Source organism: Rhinopithecus roxellana, chromosome 4, assembly GCF_007565055.1.
Source record: "Rhinopithecus roxellana isolate Shanxi Qingling chromosome 4, ASM756505v1, whole genome shotgun sequence".
Lineage (NCBI taxonomy): Eukaryota > Metazoa > Chordata > Mammalia > Primates > Cercopithecidae > Rhinopithecus > Rhinopithecus roxellana.
Window position 1 is genome coordinate 96,999,068 of NC_044552.1, and position 27,268 is coordinate 97,026,335.

The following is a 27,268-nucleotide window of genomic DNA, read 5'->3' on the forward strand; positions in this document are numbered from 1 at the left end:
TGAACGAGGAAGCATGTCCTCATCAGAAGGCAAATCTGCCAGAACTGTGAGAAATAAGTTTCTGTTCTTTATAAGCCACCGGATCTATGGTATTTTGTTCTAACAGCCTGAATGGAATAAGAAAATAATTATATTGCCTTTCTCTTAAAAGTATTTGTTTTCTCCTGGTACCTTTTTCATTTGCCCATAGATTTATCACCCTTTTAAATACATGCTTCAACGCATGTATCACCCACATCTATCAATAATTTTTCAATACCAGACTGCTCAAACACCAGGCCTCTCAGATCCATTTCTCCTTCAAAGACATCTTTCTGCAGCTGCCTCATACAATTTCTCCAGCTCCAGTACAAACTCTCTCTAGGCCGGTGCTGAGCTGTCATCTTGTGACTTCCTTTTGCTGTTTTCTTGGGATGGATCCCTACTTCCTGGATTTCATGTTTTTCTTTTTCACGGTTTACTCTTTCATTCACTGATTTTGCCCAATGGCTTCATCAGAAAGGGCACAAATTAGGTAAATTTTTAAATTCATTATACATCTGAAAGTATCTTTATTCTACACCAGCTGCCCAGTGGCCCCTTTATTTCTTTCTCCAAAGATGCACCCAAGTTCTGCAGTCCCTGCCTTCTTGCTCAACTGTTTTTGGTACCATTTTAGGCTTGGGGGACTGGTCTTTTCAGCATTGAAAGGTCCTTCCTGTTACCAGTTAAGGAAATTCTTGCCTTAAAAAAAAAAAAAATCCTTGGGTTTTTTCTGTACAAGGACATGGATTGGGATGAGGGGAGGGAGAAGGTACAAGTGAAGAACTCAGTAGCCTGAAATCGACTCTCTTTGGACTATGAGGACTTGGCCATTTTCCACAACAGAAAGTGTAGAGGAATGCTGTCTTGTGCTCCCCCTCATCCAGCACCTGCTGCCCTGTCTCACCGTGGGCCACAAGGTATGGTGGCAGATCTCATATGCTCCAACATCTGGCCCTGAAGAATCATGGTTGGCCAATCTCAGAGGGAGGAATGAGCTGTAAACCTATAAGAAAATCAACACCAATTTTTCTCTAAAGTATCCAAAACAATTCTACATACTTCTGACCAGGAGGCAGGAAGGGGAATCTAGAGTGCTGCTCAAATTAAAGAGAAAAGGAGAAGAAAGATTATTGGCTGCCACCATCTCACTCACCCTTCCGCCTTGCCTACCTCACTCTGTAGAGGCTAGAAACACAAGATTTGCATTTCTGGCTCTTGTTGCAAATCAGAGTAGCTGAGTGACCCACATTTGGCCAATGAGTACTTGGGGGGCAGGCTGCTGGGAGGCTTCTGATGGAGCCTTCTTTTTCCAGACAGGCAGAGGCTTGGGAGGAAGCCTCTTGCTCCCACCTGTCCTTCCTTTTTAGGATGTGCTGTGAGGATCTAGTGTCTGCAACTGTCATGTATGAAGGTGACAAAGAGCCCAAATGCAGCTGAAGGAGCGGAGGATGGGAATGACCTTGATGGGCTGCACCAGCAATCCTGAGACCACACATCTAACTTCCTAAGGAAGCAATAAATGTCCCTTTGCAGCAAGCTACACCAACTCAGGTTTTCTGCCACTTGTAGCTGAAAGTATGCCTAACTGATGCCAGGAGTCAAGGAGAGCCTTTCCTATACCACCATGTCCCTGCCGTGATTGTTCATTTGCTTGGTTCAGTCCTATCCACAGATGGGGGATGTGGGTCATGCAGGGACGGACTTACCATCGGCTTCTCCTTACTGCTGATCTAACTCTGAGCTTGTACCCTCATAGGATGACTGCTTCACTTTAGGGTTGGAGTCCTGCCTTGATCTTCCCTTGCTGGCCCTAAAGCCACCAATGCCCATCATGGAATCTGGAATTTTATATACCGCATTCTGTCAGTAGGGACCCTCTTAGCAGCACACCCATCCTTCTTGGGTTGGGCAATTCCATGCTTGTCTGGACAAATATGGTCTGTTCCCAGATGTCCCATCCAGCAGCTTATGAGACCCTGTCACCCTCTGGTGGACCTTTTCAAGGTCAGCTGCTTGCCTGAATGATCACACCATTACCTTCTACTGGGCACCTTGCTCTCTGGACACCAGAGTCCTCCCGCCTGGATAAACTTCTTTCCTGACCTTCAGCTGAGTTTGCTGACCTTTCCTTCCCCAACCCTTGTTCAATCCCAGAGAGGTGCCTGGCTCCGTGTCCTGCCCCCTGAGTAACATCACAGTACCCAGCAGATGGCATCTAGGCCAAATGACTTCATCCCTTACATAGCTTCTAGTCTGATTAAATCCCTCATTCTATTACCCATTATATTGAAGTTATAACTACTTCTACTTACTTTTCAGATGAGCAGAGTATAATTGCTCAATAAACTGAAGGTTAATCAGAAAGTGGATAGAATAAAAAATGTCTCTATCATGTAGGTTTTGCTTAAAGAAAACAAAATCATCCCCTCAAAAAATACTTTCCATTCCTAATTATTCCTAATACTGTCCCAGATTCTTTTTTATCAATTAAAGGCTTAATTGATATGAAAATTAAGTTTAAGCTATAATGGTAGGGAATGTTCTCTTTTCCTTTCTTTTGATAGGTGGTGATTTTTTTCAAACAGGCTAGGGATTCAAGAGAATATTTTTATCTGTTGAATCAACATCATGGCTATGATAACCAGACCTAGGTTCCCAAGGCTACTGTGACTCCAGAAGGCTGTGTTTTGCTCCCATGGGTGACTGGAGTGTGCTCCCCAGGCAGCAGCAGTCTTCCTGGGCCCGACATCGGCTGATCTGTCTTCACTCAGCAGATAAAGGAGTAGGTGGGATTGTGTAGACAGGAGGTCCCAGGAGCCACAGCTGCACAGCTCCTGTTGCTTCCTCTTCCTCAGATGGGATTTGTTACTGGTGCAATTACCAGCCACCATTCTGAGTGTATTACAAGTATGAACCTACTCCGTGATTACAAGATCTTTCTGAGTTAGGTACCATTATTATCCGCAGTTTACAAATGAGGACACTGACGGAGTTCAGAACACGCTACCCCAGAATACGTCATCTTGGCATACTATGTATTTTAGACTCGAAGGAAATTGAGAAAACCACAAAAGCAGAAGGTCACTCTCTGATCTTCCGTCACCCTCTTTCCCCTGAAATGGGCCATTACACCTCACTGACCTTCCCCTGAAAATTGGTCGTAAAACTCTCATTTCAGAAAGGCCCTCCCTATACCCGGAAGAAAAAAATAAGACACAGAGAAGACTGAACAAACAGGCCTTACTAAATTCTGTCCCCGCCCCGGCGGTTTATTACCATTAGACCATAGCCTTTTGTCCTCCAGTCATACTTCCATGCAACTATCCATAAAAATACAGAGCCCCCTCTTACTCATGGAAATACATTCCAACCTCCCCAGTGGATGCTTGAAACCATGGATAATACTGAACTGTATATACACTGGGGTTTTTTCTGTACATATATACCTATGACAAGTTTAGTGTATAAATTAGGCACAGTAAGAGATTAACAGCAATAACTGATAATAAAATAGAACAATAATAAACTATAACTGTAATAAACGTTATGGGAATGTAGTCTTTCAAAACATTTTAATATACTCACCCTCTTGTGATGAGGTGAATACATTGGACAAAGGATGTTTCACATCCTAGGTGAAACACTCAGAAGAGTGCACAGTTTAAAGCATAGATTGCTTATTTCTGGAATTTTCCACTTAATACTTTCAGGCTATGGTTGACCTCGGGTGACCGAAACCATGGATTAGGGAAGACTACTATACACATATTTCCCTATTTCTTGAAGTCTTCATTTCTGAAAGCTCTCGTACCCCGTACAACTTATATTAAATAAGTTTGTATGCTTTTCTGTGGTTTGTGTTCATTTGTTTTTAGACGGGGTCTCACTCTGTTGCCCAGGCTGGAGTGCAGTGATGCAATCTCAGCTCACTGCAGCCTTGACTTCCTGGGCTGAAGCGATCCTCCCACCTCAGCCTCTCTAGCAGCCGGGACCACAGGCGCGTGCCACCACACTTGGCTAATTTTTTGTATTTTTTTATAGGGGTGGGGTTTCACCACATTGCCCAGGCTGGTCTGCAACTCCTGAGCTCGAGCAATCCGACTGCCTCAGCCTCCCAAAGTGCTGGAATTACAGGCTTGAGCCACCGTGCCTGGACTTTTATCTTGTTAATCTACCTTTTGTTATAGGAGTCTCAGCCACGCACCTGATGGGTGAGCAAAATATTATGTTTGGTCCCTATCACACAAAGGCATGGGGAGGTGAAACAGTTTGCCTGATGTTACTTAGCTAGTGAGTGGCAGAGGTGGGATCAATGCGGGCAGTTTAGCTCTGGACTCAACATTGTGCTGAAGTCTGAACACCACTCCAGGGGAGACAGTAGGTGAATGTTTTGAGAAAATGTAAAAGTCCTGAAAAACATTAAAATGAATTTTTTTCTGAATTTTTCCCCCAAAAGAGGAAAAAAATTGGCCAGCACTTATAATCTGAGTATAAGATGTTCATTAGAAGTATAATATCTTGATTAAGAAGTCAGTTATAAACTGGCAGTTTTCATATTGAAGAACTAGAAATGTGATCACGGAAAATGAGGGACATTTTTCTACTAAAAAACATTTCAACATTTTCCAATGTGTTCTCTTTACAAAGGAAAGTAATGATGAGAGGCTTGTTCGCCACTGAAAATTTTGGAGAACTAAAATATAATTCAAGTTTTATAAGGATGGAGAGATTCTGAAAAGTGGGAAAAGGCAAGCACTTCAGTAAGGGGCAGTATCTGTGGGATATGGAAATGAACATCCTCAGGAAAAAAAAGATAGGGGGTTAAACAAGAACTCAAGGGAAGATTGAGGAGCACCACTTGAGTTCTAATTCACTTCTCTTGAAAGAATTCATTAATTTACTCAGGCACATGTGCTAGTGACAACAGGACAAATGAGTTTCTGCCCTAAGGAATTCATTACTTAATGGGAAAAATTCAGGGGGATAAAGGAACCTGCTATGGTATCCACTATGGTAGGCTCAAAGTGCTGGAAGGTGCTTCAAAGTCAGGCCCTATTAAAGCCTGGAGCCAGGACAACATCTGGAAGGAGGTGACGCCTTAGCAGAATGCTGAAGATTGGAGAGAACTCGGCCAGGCAAATATGGGGAAACATTCCCAAGGAGGAGCAGACTGTTCCAAGGCCTGAAGAAAAAGAGCTCACCTCTTGAATTTCCTATGGCTAGAGCAGAGAGTGTGAGGTGGGCAGAGAGCGAGACAAGCCAGGGGATCTGGGAAGGGACTAGGTCGTGGAGCCTTGTGTGTCCCCTGGAGGGAGATGGACTAAATTGACAGCCCCAGGGAGCCTTAGTCACCATTGTCCTTCCCTGTAGCTGCTGTGATTGTGCCCCTGTGGGCCATTTCCACAGAGCAGCAAGAATGAACTTGAGAACAGATAGATTGTTCTGTCATGGTCCCTGGCTGAAAGCCCTTCAGTAGATTTCCCAAGGCATTTGGGTTAAGATTGGGGACATGTTGCATGGCCTACGGAGCTGTACCACATCTGGCCCCTGCCTCCCCTCAGTTCCATCCCATACCCTCTTCCTCTTGCCAGGGACATGTTCTTCCCTACATCCTTCTCCCAGCTAGCTCTTGCTCAGTCTTTAGGTCTCAGCTCAAAACCATCCTTGATCCCCAATCTAATTTAAACCCCTTGTTATATTCTTTTTTTAAATGGAGATGAAATTCACATAACAGAAAATTAACCACTTTAAAGCATATAATTCAGGGTGGCATTTAGTACACTCACAGTGTTGTGCAACTACCATTTCTATCTAGTTCGAGAATGTTTTCATCACCCCAAAATAAAACCATATACCCATTAAGCAGTCATTCCATATTTCCTCCTGCCTCCAACCCCTGGAAACCACCAATCTACTTTCTGTCTCAATGGCTTTACCTGTTCTAGATATTTTATTTAAAAGGAATCCTATCGTATATAACTTTCTGTGTCTAGCTTCTTTCACTTAGCATAATATTTTTGAGATTCATCTCTGTTTAGCCTGTATCATTGCTTCCTTCTTTCCTATGACTCGGTAACATTCATTGTAAGAATAGACCACATTTTGCTTATGCATTCATCATTGATGGTCATCCAGATTCTTTCTTCCTTTTGGCTATTGTGACTGGTGCTGCTGTGAACCTTCATGTGTTGTAGATGTATCTGTTTGAGTACCTGTTTCCAATTCCTCTGAGTATATGCCTAAGAGTAGAATTGCTGGTCGTTTAGTAACGCTATGCTTTATGTTTTGAGAAACCTCCAAACTGTCTTCCACAGTGGCTATGTGCCTTCCAACTTTTTTTTTTTTTTTTTAATGATTGTATGCATCTTCCTGCTTCTGTTTTTTACCTGCCTTGCAAGCTCTGTGAAGGTCCCAGCCAAGCCTGGTTTACTCACCACTGTATCTCCAAGGGCTAACAAAGTAGATACTCAAAAATATTTGTTGGCTGAATGAAAAATGAGTGAATGTGACAGATCAGTCTAGACAGATCTTAACTGTGAGTCTAGACAGATCACTCCGGATGCAGGGTGGTGGGTGGATTGGAGGGGTGAGGTGACCAATAGGGGCCACTGTGCTAATCAGGAGCCTGATTGGACTCTTCAACTGGATGAGAGACCGGCCCGCCAGCTGTCATCGCCGCAGAGCATAGCTCCCTCACACAGCACAGCACACTGCAGTACACCTGTTTGCTTGACTTCTTCCCCCGCTGGGCTGTGAGTTTCTAAGGGCAACTATCAAGTTTTCTTGACATTGCCAAAGTATATAGTAGATTCTCAACCAAGATTTGCTGAATGAATGAATGATGAATTAATGTGAATGGAGAAACAGATACTAGCTATATGATCTTGGGCAAGATACCTACCCTTTTAAGTCTTAGTTTCTTCAGTGGTGAAATTGAGACAGTGATGTTCCCTGCCTCATAGGAGTCCGGTGAGGAGCAAAAGAAATGAAGCCATTTCTTTTGTGCTTTTGGCACAGTGCACAGTGCTGTGCATTCTTTATGACTCTGAGGTCGTAACTAGAATGAATGGGCCTAAGGTAAATGGACAAAGTTTCAATTAAAAAAAATAGAAGAACATTCTAATGTAAACTTTATGAGAGTCAGACCACATCTATCTCACTCCCTTCGGTATCCCCAGTACCCCCTGCACAATGTCAAGACAAACTGTTGAGTGAATATTTAGAAAATGAGCCTGATCAAAGTGGAACAGGCAGCCTATGAGTAGAGAGCTACTCATTACTGAATAGAATGTGGGCCCCTCAACCTCAGACTTCTCAGCCTCCAGAAATGTAAGAAACAAATCTCTGTTATTTATAAATTGCCCAGTCTCGGGTATTCTGTCATGACAGAACAAAAAGAACTAAGACACCTGCCTTGGTAAGATGATGGACAAGTTTGCACAGAGATCCCTACGTTTCTGAGATGATTCTTGTTTTGTGATTCCTCTTATAAGATGGTGAACTTCTCCAAGGCAATGATTGGGAACAAAGGAATACAAAAATGTCTCTAGAGATAAGGGCTACAACATATATTATTTTTATGCTCTCCCATGGGAAAAAGGAAGCATGCATTCAAATGTTTCAAAACTGAAAGAGGCCAAAGGAAACCAAAATTTGGAATTTTCTTAGGAGTCTAAGTTTAAGGAGGAAGGAAAGCTACATAAAAAGCTAAGAGCCTAAGACCCTCATCTAACTGTGCTTCAGTTAACATGCTTTTCCATAGCAATTGCAGATACTTTCATATTAGCCAGTTGTATAATTCTGAATATTATTTTTGTTGTGGTAAAATATACATAACATAAAATTTACCATTCAACCACTTTAAACTATAGAGTTCAGTAACATTATGTACATTCACATTGTACCATTACCACCATCCATCTCCAGAACCTTTTCGTCATTCAATCTAAACATTACTTTTAAATATAAATATTTTACCTAGGAAATGTGTTCAAAAGTTGGAAGTATACTATTGATCAGCAATTAGCAATTAGCTTTTCTTTTCTTTTTTTTTTTTTTTTTTTTTTTGAGATGGAGTCTCGCCCTCTCATCCAGGCTGGAGTGCAATGGCGTGATCTTGGCTCACTGCAACCTCTGCCTCCCAGGTTCGAGCGATTCTCCTGCCTCAGCCTCCCAAGTAGCTGGGATTTACAGGCGTGCAACACCATGCCCAGCTAATTTTTTTATCTTTAGTAGAGATGGGGTTTCACCATGTTGTCCAGGCTGGTCTCGAACTCCTAACCTTGTGATCCACCTCCCTTGGCCTCCCAAAGTGCTGGGATTACAGGCGTGAGCCACCGCACCCGGCCAGCAATTAGCTTTTTTTAAAAAAGGAAAACCGGGCCAGGTGCAGTAGCTCATACCTGTAATCCCAACACTTTGGGAGGCCAAGGAAGGAGGATCACTTGAGCTGAGGAATTCAAGGCTGCAGTCAGCCACGATCATGCGACTGCACTCCAGCCTGGACAACAGAGTGAGACCCTGTGTCTAAATAAATAAATAAGTAAGTAAAAGGAAAACCAAATATAATGTTATTTTTGTCAATATAATCAGATTAAGTTGTTATCAAGAGGAATAAAGTAACTGAATTTCCTGAATAGAAAAGGTGTTTTCAAGATATTTTCTATGTTTATTAACTGTTGTTTAAATGTCCTTTATGGATCTGGAGAAACAAAAAATGATATAGATTTTATGCATATAAACCATGCTGGTCAATAAAAATCCCCCAAACCTTCTATGTCAATAGCCAGTAAATGCAGCTTTATAATCATAGGTGCTACTAGAAAAATTAAAATCATTAGCCTCAGGTAATCTGATTATTTGCTTTATTTGCAGCTATTTGAAGTACAGTTGCTTTCACAGCCAGCAGTATTAGCATCTCCATGTGCCCAAATCAGAATCCTACAGATAAAACTTGAAATCTACTAACAATCAAAGTCATTTTTGACAACAGAGTTGGTTCCTATTTCTTCTCCAGATGACCTCATGGGGCATCTTGAATCAGAACAGCTCTGTGTGCAGGGCTTCACGGGGCCTGAGCTGCATAGATCACAGTCACCTGGGAGGCCACACCATGACGGCCCCACCACAGGGCCTAACAAGAGTGCACAGCTGGCCCAACAAGACCGATTATAATCAGCTTCATATTGTTTTATTTTACTCCCTTCATTTGATAGAAACAAAATCAACAAATCCAAAAGATTACTGAGCAGCAAAGGTGAATGAAGCAGACAGCTAATATCAGACACCGTTTCAAAAGCAACTGCCCGGATAAGCCTCTAATGGAATTTCCCAGTTTACAGCTCCGAAGATGAAGAAGGCAAGTTACCATGGAAACAAATAGTCTCTTTAAAGAGAGACAGGCTCTTCTCTTAGTCTGAGCTCTTTCCAGAAGGGAGGAGGGGGGAGGTGGAAAAGGCAGGCCAAGGATCTGTGACTAGAACAATGAAGGGAAGTTTTCTTCTCATTATTAAAATTTTACCAATGAAATCTGTGTGGAGGTTTAGCTCAAGATTCTTTCATTTTCTTGGCTATAACATTAAAAACTTCAAGTTAGACATTTTGAGATACTTAAACAGGATGACATTTTACTGATAATTTGTTTAAATTGTTTTTTTTTTATTCAGTTAGTGACACATGCTGGTAATATGTGGAGCCCTCTAGTACAATTACATAAAAGACAGAAAGGAATCACGTTTGCTCTTCTTCCACCTCAATACACACTCTCTGAGGTAACAGCCTGTTGTTTCTGTACCTCTGCCTTGTCTATATATACATTTAAAAGAATATTTCCAAGCAAAAACCACACAACTTAATTTAAAAATGGGCAAAGGGCTTGAATAAACATTTATCCAAAGAAGATATACAAATGGCCAATAAACGCATGAGAACATGCTCAACATTACTAGTCATTAGGAAAATGTGAATCAGAATGAGATCTCACACCGAGATATCACTTCACATACTTTAGGGTGCTTTTTATAAAAAGAATAATAATAGCAAGTATTGGTGATGATGAGAAGAAATTGGAAGACTTGTGCACTGCTGGTGGGAATATAAAATGGAGCAGCTACAATAGGAAATAGTGTGACAGTTCTTCAAAAAATTAAAAACAGGATTGCCATATAATCCAGCAATTCTACTTCTGGATCTATAACCAAAAGAACTAAAAACAGAGACTTAAACCCCGATTTGTATACCCATATTTATAGCAGCATTATTCACAGTAGCCAAAAGGTAGAAGCAACCCGAGTGTCCATTGATGGATGAATAGAAAAGGAAATGGGGCCGGGTGCGTGGGCTCACACCTATAATCCCTGCATGTTGGGAGGTTGAGGGGAAGGACCACTTGAGCCCAGGAGTTTGTATATACATACAGTGGAATATTATTCAGCTTTAAAAATAAAGGAAGCTCTGACACATGCTGCAACAGGGATGAACCCATATTAGGCTAAGTGAAATAAGCCAGTCACAAGAGGACAAACACCGTATGACTCCACTTCTAAGAGGTTTCTAGAGTAGCCAAATTTATAGAAACAGAAAGTTAAATCGTGCTCACCAAGGGTTCTGGGGAGGGGACTGGAGAATTATTGTTTCATGGGTATAGAGTTGCAGTTTGGGAAGTTGGAAAAAATTCCAGAGACAGACAGTGGTAATGGTTGCACAACAATGTGAACATACTTAATGCTATAAATCTGTGTACTTAAAAGGAGTTAAAAAAGTTAAACCTTATGTATATTTTAACATAACATTTTTTACTTTAAAAATATATATGCAGATGTTCAGGAGTGTTGGGTTTTGTTTGTGCTTTGCTTGCTTTCTCTTACTAAAAGAGAGTTATAACATACATATACTTCTGTGAAACAAACCACAATCCTTAATGATACAAAACAGCCAGTTAATCATGCTTAGAATGAGGGATCCCATGCAGTAGGAATTTGACTTTGGCACAGAAGGGACAGCTGTGTCTGCTCCATGGCATCTGAGGCCCCCTCTGGAAAGACTCAAAAGACTCAATAACTGGAAGCTGGAATCATCTGGAGGTTTCTTCACTTATGTGTCCAGCACTTGATTCTGGGTCCTCACTTGGACGGCCGATCGGAATACCTATCTGTGGACCCTCCATGTGGGCAGCTGCTTTGCACTTCCTCATAATATGGCAGCCACATCAAAGGGCCACATTCCAAGGTGCAAAGAATTTTTACAATCTAACAGTAGAAGAGAAACTTTACCCAAAATAAATTTAACAGAGTATCTTTGAGCAAAGAATGACTTGAGAATTGAGTAATCCTCAGAACAAGAAAAGGTTCCAAGAACTCTACTCTGCAACATGGACAGTGAGTATTTACTGAGAGAAAAAGGCCAGAGAGGGCGGAAACAAGGAACAAAAAGCAGATTGGTCATTTCAAAGCTACTTTCCTTGTAAAGCAGAGTGGATTTTCCTATCCTGCTGGCCAAAAGTGATCTGTTTCAGAATTTGGCTATTATTTCTCTCTCTTTCCTGATTCCTGGGAAGGTCAGACAAATATTGGTGTGGTGATATGAAACTTTGGCATGAGTGATGCTGTTTTGGTTTGGTATGTTGAGTCTGCAGGAGCTCAGTCCAAAACAGTCAGCTCCTGTAAACTGTATTTAACACTAGCCTCACAAGTTACATTGTGTCACTGCCAGAGGCCTTGGAACCAGAGTGACTTCCTCTTGAATAGGGGCTGGGTAAAATGAGGCTGAGACCCATTGGGCTGCATTCTCAGGAGGTTAGGCATTTTTAGTCATAGGATGAGATAGGAGGTCAGCACAAGATACAAGTCACAAAGACCTTGTTGATAAAACAGGAAGCGGCATAGAAGCCAGGCAAAACCCGGCAAAACCAAGATGGTGATAAAAATGACCTCTAGTCACCCTCACTGCTCATTATACATTAATTGTAATGCATTTACATGCTAAAAGGCACTCCCACCAGCACTATGACCATTTACAATGCCAGGGCACATCAAGAAGTTACCCTATATCGTCTAAAAATAGGAGGAACCCTCAGTTCTGGAAATTGCCCATCCTTTTCCTCCAAGTAGCTATTCTTTTGCTCCTTTACTTTCTTAATAAATTTGCTTTCACTTTACTCTGTGAACTCACTCCAAATTCTTTCTTGTGTGAGGTCCAAGAACCCTCTTTTCTTGGGGTCTGGATCAGGACCCCTTTCCAGTAAACATCACTTCTACTATGTTCAGCTGAGGCAGTGACAAAGGTTTGTCTGGGTTTTGGGGGAGGAGCTCAAAGGAGGAGTGTTAAGGTCCCATGGGAAGAGGAGCGTGCAGCAGTGACAATCTTGTGACCATCTTTGGAAAATTCAATCAGTAAGGTGTAATTCCTCAATTTTTCTCATTCCTTTATCGTTACAAAATTACTTAAAATCCTAAAAGCATATAAATACAGTAACAAAACTTAGAAAACATAAAAGAAAAATCCATAATTGTCCTCCTTCATGTAATTGCCCCACAGGTTCTTCCTGCCTGCTGCACAGACAAAATCAATCCACTGACACCATGGCATTGCAATAAAGAAAGAGTTTAATTGAGGTGAGACTGGCACACCAAGCAGGGGAAGGAGTTATTATTCAAATCAATCTCTCCAGAGGCTAGAAGGTTGGGGGTTTTTCAGGTGGTTTGGTGGGCAGGGGCCTAGGGAAAGGGTGCTGCTGATTGGTGGAGGATGCAATCATAGGGGTGTGGAAAATGGTCCTTATGTGCTGAGTCCCCTTCTGGGTTGGGGCCATAGAAATGGTTGAGTCACAGGTCCAGGTGGGGCCATCCAGTCATCAGAAATGCAAAAGCCTGAAAAGATCTCAAAAGGCCAATCTTAGGTTCTACAATAGTGGTGTTAATTGCAAAAGTAATTGGGGACTTTTCAAATCTTGTGACCTCTCCCATCCCCTTAATCTGGTGGACTTGTATTAGTTTTACAAGGGCAGTTTTGTTTTTGGGAAGTGTTATTATCATTTAACCTATAAATTTCTCCCCAAATCAGTTTGGCCCACACCCAGGACAGCTTGGAGGGTAGAAGGATAGCTTGTACATCGAGTTTAGGGAGATTTTTAAATTTTTCTTCTTTACATTTTCTTGAAGAGACAGAGTCTCACTCCATCACCCAGTCTGGAGGACAGTGGCCCTATCACAGTTCACTGCAGCGTCAACCTCTTTCTATTTCCCCTGTGGAATATAAGCTCGAAACTTTTGTTTTGCCTTCACACTGCTGATAAAGACATACCTGAGACTAGGTAATTTATACAGGAAAAGGGAGTTTATTGGATATACAGTTCCACATAGCTGGGGGGGATGGGCTCACAATCATGGCAGAAGGGAAGGAGGAGCAAGTAATATCTTACGTGGATGGCAGCAGGCAAAGATAGAAAGCTTGTGCAGGGAAACCCCTCTTTATAAAATGATCAGATCTCCTGAGACTTATTCACCATTGTGAGAACAGCACGAGAAAGACCTGTCCCCATGATTCAAACACCTTCCACCAGGTCCCTCCCACAACACTTAGGAATTGTGGAAGTTACAATTCAAGATGAGATTTGGGTGGGGACACAGCCAAACTATATCACCTACTCCTACCTAAAACTCACTAAGAAAGATTACATCGAGGCTTCCTTAGTCTTCCATCTTCTCTCTCTAGTGAACATGAAGCAGAGCCACAACACACCAATTATGGAAAGTGCTGTCAGAATTACTTTCTGACAGTACTTTCAGAATGTCAAGTAACGCCTACTTCCATAGTTGCAGAAAGAGGAAGCAGGTGACTGCCCTGGGCATAGAATGCCAGCAGGTGAATCTTAACTCACTTTTTCTGCTACAGAAGGTTGGCTTTGGCATTTCTACAGAAAACATGGATCTAGCATATTAAGTTAAAAACAGCCATTCCCAAGCACTAATCTAAACTACTGCCAGTTTTCATTGGTCTCCTGTAAAATGAGAAAAATAACTACAATGTGCTGTGTTTTTAATAAAACTATATTCAATTAAAAAAAAAACCTGGGCTTTGTTCTGAAACAATTCCTTATTTTTTAGCATAAAAATTTATTTTCTTTAAGGCATAATTCTGGCCATATATTTTCTTCATATTCCTAATTAGCAAGATTACAAGATGGCAATCCTACAGTCATCCCCATATTGAGTTTTGAAAATGTTACCGATTTGTGACACCCAGTGATCCCCTCCAAACGACTGCCTTCTGGGGACTCTTTGGGGTCCATGTGCATTGCTTGTCAAAAAGGGATTCCCTTCTGAGGTCAGAACAAACTGCTTGGCATGAGAAGCAGGTCCAAAACTCTGAATTCTGCCTGTGACAGTCCAGTTGCCTAGACTCGAACAAGTCATTTATCCTCAGGGCCTCTTAGCCATCAAATTCAATAACTCGGGCTTCCCCCCCGCAGGGCTGGGAGAAGTGAAAGGCGTAATTGTGGCAAGAGCAGAGCGCTGTGTAAGTGCTGAGTGTCTTCATTGTGCAGCATCCTAGGAGCTTTCCTTCACAAAGCCTGCTCAGCAGGTCCTGTAATAGCTGGAGAAAAAAATGTGAGGAGGGAGACTCTAACACATCAAGTATTTCCCTGGGAGTTTCTCATTTCAATGAGAAGAATATTCTCTAATTAAAATGCCACTACATTTTTTAAAAACAAATTGCTGTCTAATTTCCCTTTGATCTTTTTTTTGCATTTGGGTTGTAAGGTTTTACAGAAACTTTCCAAACGTTTAGAGTCTGCAGTTATTTTCTTTTATTTTGATTAAACTCCAAAGGACAAAACAAAAAGCCATCACAGCAAGCTAAGCTTTTTTTCTGCGTATGCAATAAGCATCTATGGGGCATCTCCAGCCTGCCTGTCATGGTGCTGGGTGTGGAGATACAAAGATGAATAAATACAACACAGAACTTGCCCTCACTGAGTTCAGTGTTTCCAGGAGGTGATCACATCAACAACAGAACACTGGAATGCAATGTGGTAACAGCAGAAACACCATCACGCAGCCATCTTACACAGGGCACTGTGACTGAGCTGACACTTTAAATGAAACTTAAAGGATGACTAAAATTCACCCAAAGGACAGCAAGGACATCCCAGGCAGAAGAGATAACATATAAGCACAGGTTCGGGGGTGGAAAACATCATGTCATGGCCTGTTCGTGTATGTGTGTATGTGTGTGTGATTCTGTCTCCGTAATGAGAAAGGGTCAGAGTGGCTATGGTTTAGGGAGACTTTACTGAATGACATGGGCACAGGCCTGCTAACCTGAAGCAGACCATAAAAGAATTCCCTGAGCTAAAGTAGGTCATAAGGCCCTCGTTCCATGGGTGAGGAAAAGATATTACCTTCCCTCCCCTACATTGTTATTGTGGGGTGTGACTTCTATACATGAAGCAAGGCCAGTCACATCTTACATCACAGATGGGTCAGGATTCAAAGGTTTACTTTAACAATCTGGAAAGAAATTTAAAAATGATTCCTGCATAAATAAATTAGACTTTAGTGCGTGTTTTAACCACATACACCCCTACTGAAGGATTTGCAGATACCTTTGCTGACCCCGGAGGGAAGAATCATCTTGCCAACAGTTCTCCTGTGTAGTGATTTGAGGGGCACTTGCCCACTAGGGGCCAACCCAGGGCTCAGAAGGAATGACTGGAAATCTTGTTAAGATGAAGATTGTGATTCAGTGGGCCAAGAGTTATCATTTCTAACAAGCTCCAAGGTGACCGCCAGTGCTGCCGGTCCACAGACAACACTTGAATATTGAGATCTAATCTACTCACTGCCCACCCCATCCCCCAGTCTTGATGGCACAGCAACTGAGACGAACCATAGGGATCCACTGCCCTCAACTCCATGGCCAACAGTGCAGAGGCTGCTGGAAGACTGTCCAGATCCTCCCTCCACCCAAGGCACAGGGTCCCATCCAGCAGGAGTCCAGCCAGGCCCTCAGGGCTGGCAGAGAGCTGACTAGTATGTAACTAAGTCCACGGACCCAGAATTGGATGGTGAGGAGGAAAGTGGGGAGGAAGGAGGTAGAAATTGTGGGATAGAGCTGGTGCTTGCTCAGAAAATGGGCCCAGATATCTCCTATGGAAGGAGCTAAGAAAGATACTAAGGGACATAAAAAGAAGGATAGACGAGCTTGGGCAAGGGACCAGGCAGAGCCTCTGAGTCATGGCATCAAGCACTGATTTTGTGCCAGGGACTGTTTGCATGCATCACATAGGTGTCACATTTCATCTCCACACAACATCCTTGCAAAACAGATTTTAAATCCCTGCTAACAGATGAGAAACTTGAAGTGCAGAGCAGTTCAGCAAATCACCCAATCTCAGCTGGCACACAGTGGAGCCCAGCTCACACCCAGGTCTGCACAATGTGAAAGCCCAGGTCTTTCAGGTACCCCCTGCCGCCACTGTGCACTATCTTCATAAAGATGGATGAGATAGGACTTTGTGCCCTAGGGGAGAGTCTTTAGATATCTGAATCTGAAAGCAAGTGATATCAGTGATGACTGAAAGAGGTGCTAGGCCAAGAGAAAGCAGGTCAAGAGAAGGTGACGTCTAAAGAAGACCTGAGTATCTGGAACTGGACCACCTTTGGACAAAGTGACCTGGTCTTCCTGGTCCTGAAGGGGATTTGCCTTCATGTGAGCCAGCCAGGGATTCATGGTGCCTCATAGTCTTGGCATGCACTGGTTGGCGGGCATCTTGGCAGAAATGGAATATTTACCTGAGAAAAAAGAAGACAGATGTATTAGTTCATTATCACACTGCTATGAAGACATACCCAACACTGGGTAATTTATAAAGGAAAGAGGTTTAATTGACTCACAGTTTCGCATGGCTGGGGAGGCCTCAGGAAACTTCCAATCATAATGGAGGGTGAGAGAGAAGCAAAGTCACATCTTACATGGTGGCAGGCAAGAAAGACAAATGAGTGAAAGGGGAAGAGCCTCTTATAAAACCATCAGATCTCATGAGAACTCACTCACTATCACAAGCAAGGCTCGTGGGGAAACTGTCCCCATAATCCAGTCACTTCCCACCAGGTTTCTCCCTAAATATGTGGTGATCCTATGGGGATTACAATTCAAAGTGAGATTTGGGTGGGGACGCAGAGCCAAACCATATCAACAAAGAACTAAATGGATAAGACTATCACATGACAAGATGTCTAGAACACAGTAAGCAATCAACACTTGGTAGCTGCTATTTACTATTATTGTTGTGGTGGTGGTGGTTATTGATGAAGATGAGGCTCAGGACATGCTACCCCAATACATAGCACCTCAGCATTTTAGAAAACAGAAGCAGGGGCCGGGCGCGGTAGCTCAAGCCTGTAATCCCAGCACTTTGGGAGGCCGAGACGGGCGGATCACAAGGTCAGGAGATCGAGACCATCCTGGCTAACACGGTGAAACCCTGTCTCTACTAAAAAAAAATACAAAAAACTAGCCAGGCGAGGTGGCGGGTGTCTGTAGTCCCAGCCACTCGGGAGGCTGAGGCAGGAGAATGGCGTAAACCTGGGAGGCGGAGCTTGCAGTGAGCTGAGATCCCGCCAATGCACTCCAGCCTGGGCGACAGAGCGAGACTCCGTCTCAAAAAAAAAAAAGAAAGAAAAAAGAAGCAGGAAGGTCTCTCTGACCTTCTCCTGCCATTCTCCACTGAAGCAGGCCATGAAAGAATTATCTGACCTTCCTCTGAAGTAGGTCCGAAGGCCTTCATTCCATGAGTGAGGAAAAGATACTACCTACCCTTCCTTACACTGTTGTTGTGGGGTACTATTTCTGCACATGCCTGATAACCAGTCAGCAGTATGCTAGGAACATTCTCAGGCATAATTATACATAAAAGATTTCTGAAAATCCAAAGTCTGAGTAAGTCCAGCTAGGTGGCCAAACAAACCAGCCAAAGTCGCATAACTTATTATGAAGGCGCATTCACCCCATGGTGTTTTACATCACTTTTATTTAGGTATTAGGATGATGTTAGCAGGTGGTCAGTCACTGCTTATGCCTACTTGTCCCTCCTTACTGAGTTGTGATAGTTTAAAAATTCTTTTTCTAGATGGAGGGAGCCTCCCTGCCAAAAGAGTCTCCCTCTGGAGTTGAAAGACCCACTCTGCTCCTCACTGATGTGCTCTCAGTCTCCTCATCTGTAAAATGGGGACAATCAAATCACACCTGTGCTGCCCACCTCAGGATCACTGCTGTGAGGACCGAGCAACATGATATGTATGAAAGAGGGGCAAAATTGCCAAGTCCTCCACACATAAAAGCCATGCTGACTTTGCAGACGTCTTGCCATTCTATTCTAATTGGGGTGCTAACTCTTTATTAAAGTTTTATTTTTATACCTTCTGTGTTTCCTCTAAATGCCTCAGATTCTCTGGGGAACCAGCTGGCATTTACTTCCATGTATACCTCCATAAAAATTTACATGGAACTTAAATGAAAACTTACATGCATATATCATTCATATGTAGATACAGGTATGTATACACACACATAATTTTTATATATACATAAAATTTCTTCTCTGTACTACATTTAAAGGGCTTCTTGTTAAAGTGGATGAGACGTTTGCACAATCAGTTTAAAAGATTATTATTTAAAAACGGAAATTGCCCAAAGCAGACAACTGGAAATCAATCTCACTACAACTCAAATGGAGGAAGTCGCCTAATTCTTGGGAATTTAGACACTCGTCTAGTAATGTAGCACAAAAATGGGCCTGGCTCAATCTGCTCTTCACATTTTGGTAATTTAAAAGGACATAACGGAATTTTATTTTAACGGTAATTGCAAACTCATGCAGAAAATGTAAATGCACATTTCATGATTAGCTTGCAGCATAAACTATGGCTTCTATTAATGTATTCCAATTTGTAATTCTTTTCACAGTATGAGATTTGAAAGCTGTGATTAAAATTAATTAGGTTAAGTAAAGTTTATCCCCCCTGAGCACTGCTATTGGGAACAAGCAAGAGGAAAATGCGAGCTACATCTGGCTCTGCAGGAAGCTGTGTCTTCACAAGAAGTCGGCTGACTTCTTTTCTCCCCACAGAGGTTGCATGCTGCTTATTTGGCATATCTCAACCACCATGTATCTCCTCAAGGAGCTAATTGAACCATTAAACTATTCTTTGCTGGCTCATAAAACCACATAGGCTGTGACTACATCATCTTCAAATAATGATAGTAGGTGGATCCATCAATTGTTTAAATACAGTAAATCTTGGTGGGGGGAAACGTATACACCTAGTAAACCTGAGGTAGTGGTGGTTACCCCAAATCCAGTACCGTAATTGCTATAGAAGAGGTGCCAAAGGAGGGAACAATCATAAAGACAGTAACTAACACCAGTACAGGCCTCTCTGCTTTACACATAACTGTCTCAAACATTACCTCACTGGATCGCCTTAACGATCCTGACAAGTTCTTATTATATAGTCCCATTTTACAGATGAGGGTGCTGATGTTAAGTGAGGAGCCCAGAATCAAAGGGTACTGGAGAGTAGACCAAGGTCTTTGGAGTTCCCATCCTATGCCCCTTTGCGCTCACACACCACACTGGAGAAGTTTAAAATTCCCTAACAGTAGGTTTACAGACTATTGACCCTTAGGATCTTGAACCTATCACTTCAACACAACACCCAAATTTTGTGTATCAAGAGCTTGGCACATTTTGGGGTAGAGCTGGTGTAACTGTTGCTATGTTAAGGAGAAAAGCACCCACAGAGAACGGGCCCATGTAAGCATTGTTTGATATTCCTGGGGCAGTTGACTCATGGGAACAAACCCACATTCTGAAACCAAAGGGTCTCCAGAGATAAAGACTATTTCGCTGAAATTCAGAAATTAAAAAGAAATGCAAAGAACGTGTGCTTAGAAGCCAGAGAACATGGGGCCAGGGAAGCAGCATGCTAGAAAGAGGAGAACAAGTGTCTCCACATTTCAACCTCACGACCATTTACTGAGAGATACACTTGGGGAATTAACTTCCATTTTTTTCCTAGAGAAAACAGAAGGTTTAATTCACTTCCTCCAAGTTATACTGGGAGTTGTCACTCAAAGGAGACTTTGAACTCCTAGGCTGGTGCTCTTCACTCTATTTTGACTCTCACAAACTCTTCAGTGCTTTGTTGGGGGAATGATGAAATTAAATTACGAAATTAGCATGCCAAGTTTTCAATAAGATATTCATCTTATTAAATTTTCATGAGGAAGATGCTGACTTAATGATTGACTGCATAGCTCGGACTATGGGATCCAGGACCCTTCTCAGAGCGGGCCTTACTTTTTTTAACCACTAGGTGGCAGTACAAGCACAGCCTTCCAAGGACCCCTTAACGTTGCCTGCTCTCAGCAGGGACAGGGGAGAGTTTTCCCACCCAGGCAGGGTGAGTCATCGCACAGCTCCAGTGTGTGGTGTCATTGTCAGTGTACTTGGCAATCTGGAGTTTTCTCTGTGCTCTCCAGCCTCACCAGAGGCTGTGTAGTTTTGCTGGGGAGATACCTACTATGGGATCTTGAATATAGTGAATGAGAGAAGAGCTTAACTGGACTCCCCACCGTTTAAATACCAAGTCATTTCCATCCTTATGAATAAGCAGGGCCACTCGGATCCAGAAGGCGACACTCCAAATCTCCTCCTCTACAGAAGCAACTCCTCAGGCTGCAAACATTCCAGTCCCTTCCACGTTGTGACCAGCCGTAGAGTACTCGCTGTTAAAAGGAAATCAGAAAGTCAGAGGTAGGGATTTATACTAGCAGCAAATTTCCTCCAAAACATGATGTTCAGCACACATCTCAAAGCATCTTTTAGGATGATCCAGCCTGCTTGCCTCTAGAAAGGAGCACCCTGCACCAATGTTATTAATATTAGTTAATGCACATTGGACACACAGTAAGTGCTACATTATATACTTTATGTAGATTACCTCGTTTAGTCTCACAATGGCTTTAAGAGGTAGGTGTTCAAATGGCCTGATTTTCAAACAAGAAGGCTGAATATTAGAAAGGTGAAGTGACTTGCCCAAGCCCCAGAATTTGAAATCAGGGCTCTCTAATTGAAAGTTAGAATTTGACTCGCCATATTATTGTTTAGCACATCGTTTAACAGGGCATAGCATCTCACCTCACCCATCTCTGCCACAGAAGGTTGCACACCTATGTTCTGGTTCAGAATTCTTTGGTGAGGTCAAGCAAGATGGCAGGAGGGAGAGCCTGAGCTGACCCTCCCCCACCAGCCTGGAACCTGAATGCAGTTCCTACAGGCCTGGTTCAGGAGAGGTTCAGCTCAACGACCCCATCCCTAGGGCCAAGGAGGCTTAGCAATCATCAGTTTTGATCCTGACAAACAGAAGGCTGAGGTGGCCCAGATGAAGAAGGAGGTGGCTCAGCAACACACCCAGTACATATGCAGTGATTCCTGTGTGCTCACCTCATCTTAGTGAGTGTCCTAGTCCATTTCTGCTGCTATAACAAAATACCTGAGACTGGGTAATTTATAAAGAAAAGGAATTTATTTCTCCCAGTTCTGGAGGTTGGGAAGTCCAAGATCAAGGTAGGTTCAGTGTCTGATGAAGGCTCATTCCTTCCTCATTGATGAGGCCATCTAGGTGTTGTCACATGGTGGAAGAGCGACAGAGGAGTCTAAGCTGGCTCCTTCCAACCCTTTTATAAGGCACTAAACTCTTCGTGAGGGTGGAGCCCTCACAACTTAACCACTTCCCAAAGGCCCCACCTCTTAAGAAAATGCAGTAGAGATTAAGTTTCAACACACGAATCTGGGGGACATTCAGACCACAGCAGTGAGTTTTATCAAATGGCAATCCCTGTTTCTTCTTTGTGCCTCTGGACTGAAACTTTACTTAGCTCTTAGATTCATTTTGAAGATAACATAAGATAACATGCTGCAAGATCAATTATCTTAATTTCACTCATGGAAACACAACCTGGAATTATAAATCTTCCTCTAGGTTTATTTCCCAAATGCTTGTTCATGATGATTCTTTCACTGGTCTGCATCAAAATGGGCACAAAAGGACAGTGTGGTAAGTTTTTCATAAAGCTACCTTTGGGGTTTACAAGATAATTGCTTGTTTTGAGATTCTGTCCTTTCTATTTCTTCATGACTAGAATGTTTCTCTTAGGGAGCAGTGGAAGTTGATTTATATCTTAATGATGTCCCCTGGCAAAATAAAAACTTGGCAAGTCAATGGCTCTCTCCTGTTTTCTTTTTTAAAGGCAGGGTCTCATTTCGTTGCCCAAGCTGGAACGCCCAGAGTCTTGTTTTGTTGCCCACACAGTGTGATCATGGCTCACTGCAGCCTCAACCTCCAGGCTCAATCAATGCTGCCACCTCAGCCTCCCAAGAAGCTGGGTCCACAGGTGTGTGCCACCACACCTGGCTAATTTTTTAATTTTTTGTAGAGATAGGGTCTCACTATGACTGGTCTCAAATTGTACTCAAGCAATTCTTCCACTGCAGCCACCCAAAGTGCTGGTATTACAGGCATGAGCCACCACGCTCGGCCTTCTTTTTCTTTTTAAAAAATTTTACAGATCAGAATCTGGGAATCGCAGCTCTGGGCAGTTTTCAAACTTCATTCACCTGCGCACCTAAGAAGTGTTTTATATACTGTCATCTAGTGGTCATCCTAGCTCACCCTCGCCAACTCTTCCCTTTGAGAACACAAATGGTAGGACTATGGAGCCCCAACGTGCATGTGTGTGTGTGTATGTACATTAAGATGCCAACAGCAGAGATGTGCTAGTATAAAAAAATGCAGGTTTTGAAGATTGTGTAGAAATGTTCAGAGGGAACAAACCTCCTGCACCAAACTCATGTGGGCAGAATTGAAAGCAGGCGCGTAGGATTAGCAGTCTATTTTTTCCAACGCACCCAAAGGGCAGCAGCACAGAGACATTCATGCTCAGGAGTGTTATCAGCTAAAAGGACATGAAAAGTTCTAGAAGAAAAGTCTTCAAAACTGCAACCAAATGTGTTCACAATTGAACAACAGAAAATACCCCTTCAAACTCTCAGAAGGCCCGTCAACCTTTCAAACATGGGTAAGTATATATTTCTTCAAGAGCCTGGCACCCTAGAGGCAGGAGGGGAGGTGGTGCGGGTTTGCAAGTGTCAGACAGTCCTTGCCTTTTGAGTATCCTCCATGTACACATGGCCTGTCCACTAGTGCTCCTACATCCATCTCTGTCCTGCCCTCCATGGCTGCTGCAGTCTCTGCAGCTATCTCCCCTCAGCCTCCCACTGACATCCTCCTCTCAGCCAGCCGTTCCCCCTCCAGACAAAGGGGACTTCGTTTCTCACTGTTTACTTTTTTTTTTTTTTGAGATGAAGTCTCGCTCTGTTGCCCAGGCTGGCGTGCGGTGGCATGATCTCAGCTCACTGCAACCTCTGCCTCCCAGCTTCAAGCAATTCTCCTGCCTCAGCCTCCTGAGTAGCTGGGATTACAGGCACCTGCCAGCATGCCCAGCTAATTTTTGTATTTTTAATAAAGATGGGGTTTCGCCCTGTTGGCCAGGCTGATCTTGAACTCCTGGCCTCAAATGATCCAACCACCTCAGCCTCCCAAAGTGCTGGGATTACAGGCATGAGCCACCACCCCCAGCCCACTTCTGACTGTTTAATAACAGAGAGATTAAAAGGGAAAGAAGAAAAGCAGAGAGATGGCAAAAAGCCCCAAGGCTGGGGTATACAGGAAACTGGTGGTTGGCTCTTTAGAAGGTCTGCATGTGGACAGCCCTTCTGAAACCCAGAAGACCACATATAAAAGGAATTTCAACCATAAGGTGTTCTGTAATTCACCTGAGTCATTTTCAACTGAAATATAGAAAAGTAGTTTTTGGACCTTGGTGCACAAGCAGGCGGCATATAACTTGATAGCAGTTATGTTCTGAAATGCCAAGTGTATTGCGACTGTTTGAAATTTGAAACACATTTACACATAAACCCAGTGAATGACAGTGCTTAGGTTCCCAGGCTAGCTCAGGAAATCCCTTTAAGCTTTTCTGTATTTCTGAACTTTGGTTCTGACCTCCTTCGAGCCACCTGAGCTTTCCCTATGCTGGGCAGAGGATGGGGATAAGGAGGTTCTGCAAACTTAATTGTTAATTCTTTTAATGATTCTCAAGTACAGACCCTTAGCGCATCAGGAAAAAAAAAAAAAAAAAAAAACTAGAAGTAAATAAATCTAAATATCATTAATCACATTTGCCAAGGGGATGTGTTCAAAGAATTCTTAGAGAAGGCAGCAGCCAACCAATAAAGAAATAAATTCCAAGAGTGAAAACAGAATTGTTATGATGCCCTGGCTCTCCTGGGCTTCTGGACACCAGGGTTTACTTTTACTTGTTTCAGTTTTCTCCTTGACTGTCTGCCAGTCAGACTGTATGCTACAGGACAGCTCTGCACCCCTATGGGTGTAGCTTACAGTTGGTACACAATAAGCATCTGATGACCCAAACTGCCAAAACCAGACATAATCTATTTCTTTCATTCATTCTACTTACATTAATCAAGTGCCTACTATGAACAAGGTGTGTGCTAAGTACTAGGATCAACAGCGAGCAAGGCAGATCAAGTCCCTGCTTTTATAGCTTGTCTAGGCTAAATATTGAGTCCTCCAAAGATGTTTATATCCCAATCCCCAGAACCTCTGAATATGTTAGCTTACATGGCAAAAGGGATTTTGCAAGTGTGATTGTGTTAAGGATCTTGAGATGAGACGATTATCCTGGATTATCTAGGCACGCCTGATGTCATCACAAAGATTCTTCTGAGAGGGAGGCAGGAATATGGGTTAGAGAGCTGAGGACCACGATCCAAGGAATACAGGCAGCCTGTAGCCCCTGGGAAAGGCCGGGACACAGATAACTCCTCCGGAGCCTCCACAAGGAGCAAAGTCCTGCTAACATCTTGATTTTGACCCAGTAAAACTGATCTTGGAATTCCAACTTCCAGAACCGTAAGATAGTGAATTTGTGTGCACTTAAAGTCACAGTGTTTACGGTAACTTGTTACGACAGCAATACAGAATGAATACAAGCCGAATGTAGCTTTAGTTTACGAAACATCTTGCCTCATGTTTAACAGACATTTAAAAAGTCCCAATACAATGTGATAATGGAAGAAGTATAGAGTGCCATTAGCTCATTCACCGTATTATGGCTTCGCAGACTGGCTTAATAATTTATTCTTCTCTTTGCCAATCAGAGTACCTGCCTATCTGAGGCTATACCTTCCTTGGGTAACAGGAATCCAATTTGTAGCTTCCAGTGCCAAGGCCTGAGGCTGCGAATACTTGTAGAAGTCATTGGGTAGTGAATCCCTCACCATCGTGACAGTTTGTACTTAGGAGGAACATTGCTCCTTAATTTTCAGTCAAGTTCAACCTGGTTTTCCAGTCATGGCACCTTTAAGAAATAGAGGGGAGCTCTTATTTGCACCCCCTTTTTCCAAAGGGGAAACTGAGGCAGCAATCTCCTCAAGTTTCCTTCACCACCCAGGAGCAAGAATGTGAGCTCAGCTCTTTGACACCTAAAACATGGGTGTTCCTCTGGCCTCTACTTATTGTTTCCCAAGGGAATAAGGAGGCAAGAGAAAAGGATGACACTTATAGGAGGAAGGAGATTATCAAGGTACCAGAGGGAGAGGAGAGGAATTTGGGGGGGGGGGGGAACTAATCGTTAAAACCTATGAAATAAGAGAGACCTCAGTTTTAAAACTTAAAACCTGGGGGAAATTTTGACAACTGGATGCATTTCATTTTGAAACTTACTTAACCCTAAAAGTCAAAATGAAACTCCAGGGGTGCAAACCCACAACAATCAAAATAAAAACAAGTTTTTACAAGACTGCTGCAAAGCTAAATATAGATTTTCAGCTAGACCTACTCACCTCCAAGTTCATGACTTTTTTGAACGATTTCAAACATTATGTCAGAAAAGAATGTCCAACAAAAGAATAGTTTTATGTGGGAGGTGGAGGACAGGCTGGGCTGTATAAATATGTGGGAGGTGGATAGTTTTTTGTTTTGGCCCCTCCAAACCGTCGAGATGTTTTCAAATACCATTTGTGGTCACTACACTGGTAATATTTTCTAACTGTGGTCAAAACAAGCTGACTAAAGGTTCATGTATTTGCTGCAGAAGGAAATGTTGCTGTCATGTGCCACTGCCTTAGTGCACAGGTGCGTTCTGTCATCTCCTTTATGACCTTGTTTGCTGGTGCATTTGGATGCAACTCTCTTCATTCTGATATGATGAAAAGCAAAATTAAAATTGGAAACCAGGCTGCTTGTGGTGGCTCACACCTGTAATCCCAGCACTTTGGGAGGTCGAGACGGGCAGATCACCTGAGGTCAGGAGTTCAAGACCAGTCTGGCCAACATGGTAAAACTCTGACTCTACTAAAAGTATACACACACACACACACACACACACACACATAAAGTCTCAGTGTGGTATCAGGTGCCTGTAATCCCAGCTACTTACTCAGGAGGCTGAGGCAGGAGAATTGCTTGAACCTGGGAGGTGGAGGTTGCAGTGAACCGAGATCACACCACTGCACTCCAGCCTAGGTGACAGAGAAGACTCCATCTCAAAACAAAAAAAGGAAACCAAAGTCCTCTGACTTCAGTTGGGAACACTAGAGCCCTTTCCTTTTTCTCATCCCGTAGCACCTCTGGGCTGAGGAGAAGGAAGTGGGAGTGTTCAGGATTGACAAAGATGAGGGCGCCTCTAAAACACCCTGTGCCCTTGTGCAATCTGTTCAAAATCACCCGTGGCCTGAGGATTACCCGGAACAATGGCCTCAGGTTCGTCGCCTTGTGGGAGGGCTTTGAACCAGGGCGTTTGAACTGCTGAGCAATTTCTTATTAAGGCATGAACAGAGTCAGCTGGGGTTTTAGGCTTTTATTTGTGGTGGGCTGTTTTCCTGCCACGGTTGTTGTGGTTTACCGTCTACCTGAGTGTTCAAAACTGCTTTGCAAAATCCAGTGACTTTGTTTCAGATCAGGCACCTCTCCTGTGCCTGACCAGCCTTGGTTCCCCATGACACGTCGTCGTCCCATCTCTCGGGCCTCTGTGAGTTACCATCAGGAGAATCAGCTGGTGAACAAGCACTAGCATTCTCAGACCTTCAGCATAATGT

At 43.0% G+C, this 27,268-nt stretch overlaps 1 long non-coding RNA gene across 1 annotated transcript; it reads right to left on the reverse strand.

Annotated features, from left to right (window-relative positions):
* Window positions 1-13,573: 13,573 nt before the first annotated feature.
* LOC115896944 lies at window positions 13,574-21,634 on the reverse strand. The gene is made up of 3 exons (XR_004056889.1): window positions 21,533-21,634; window positions 20,673-20,814; window positions 13,574-16,817 (listed from the first exon to the last, which is right to left on the reverse strand). It is a non-coding gene; the product is annotated as an uncharacterized LOC115896944 (long non-coding RNA).
* Window positions 21,635-27,268: the final 5,634 nt, after the last annotated feature.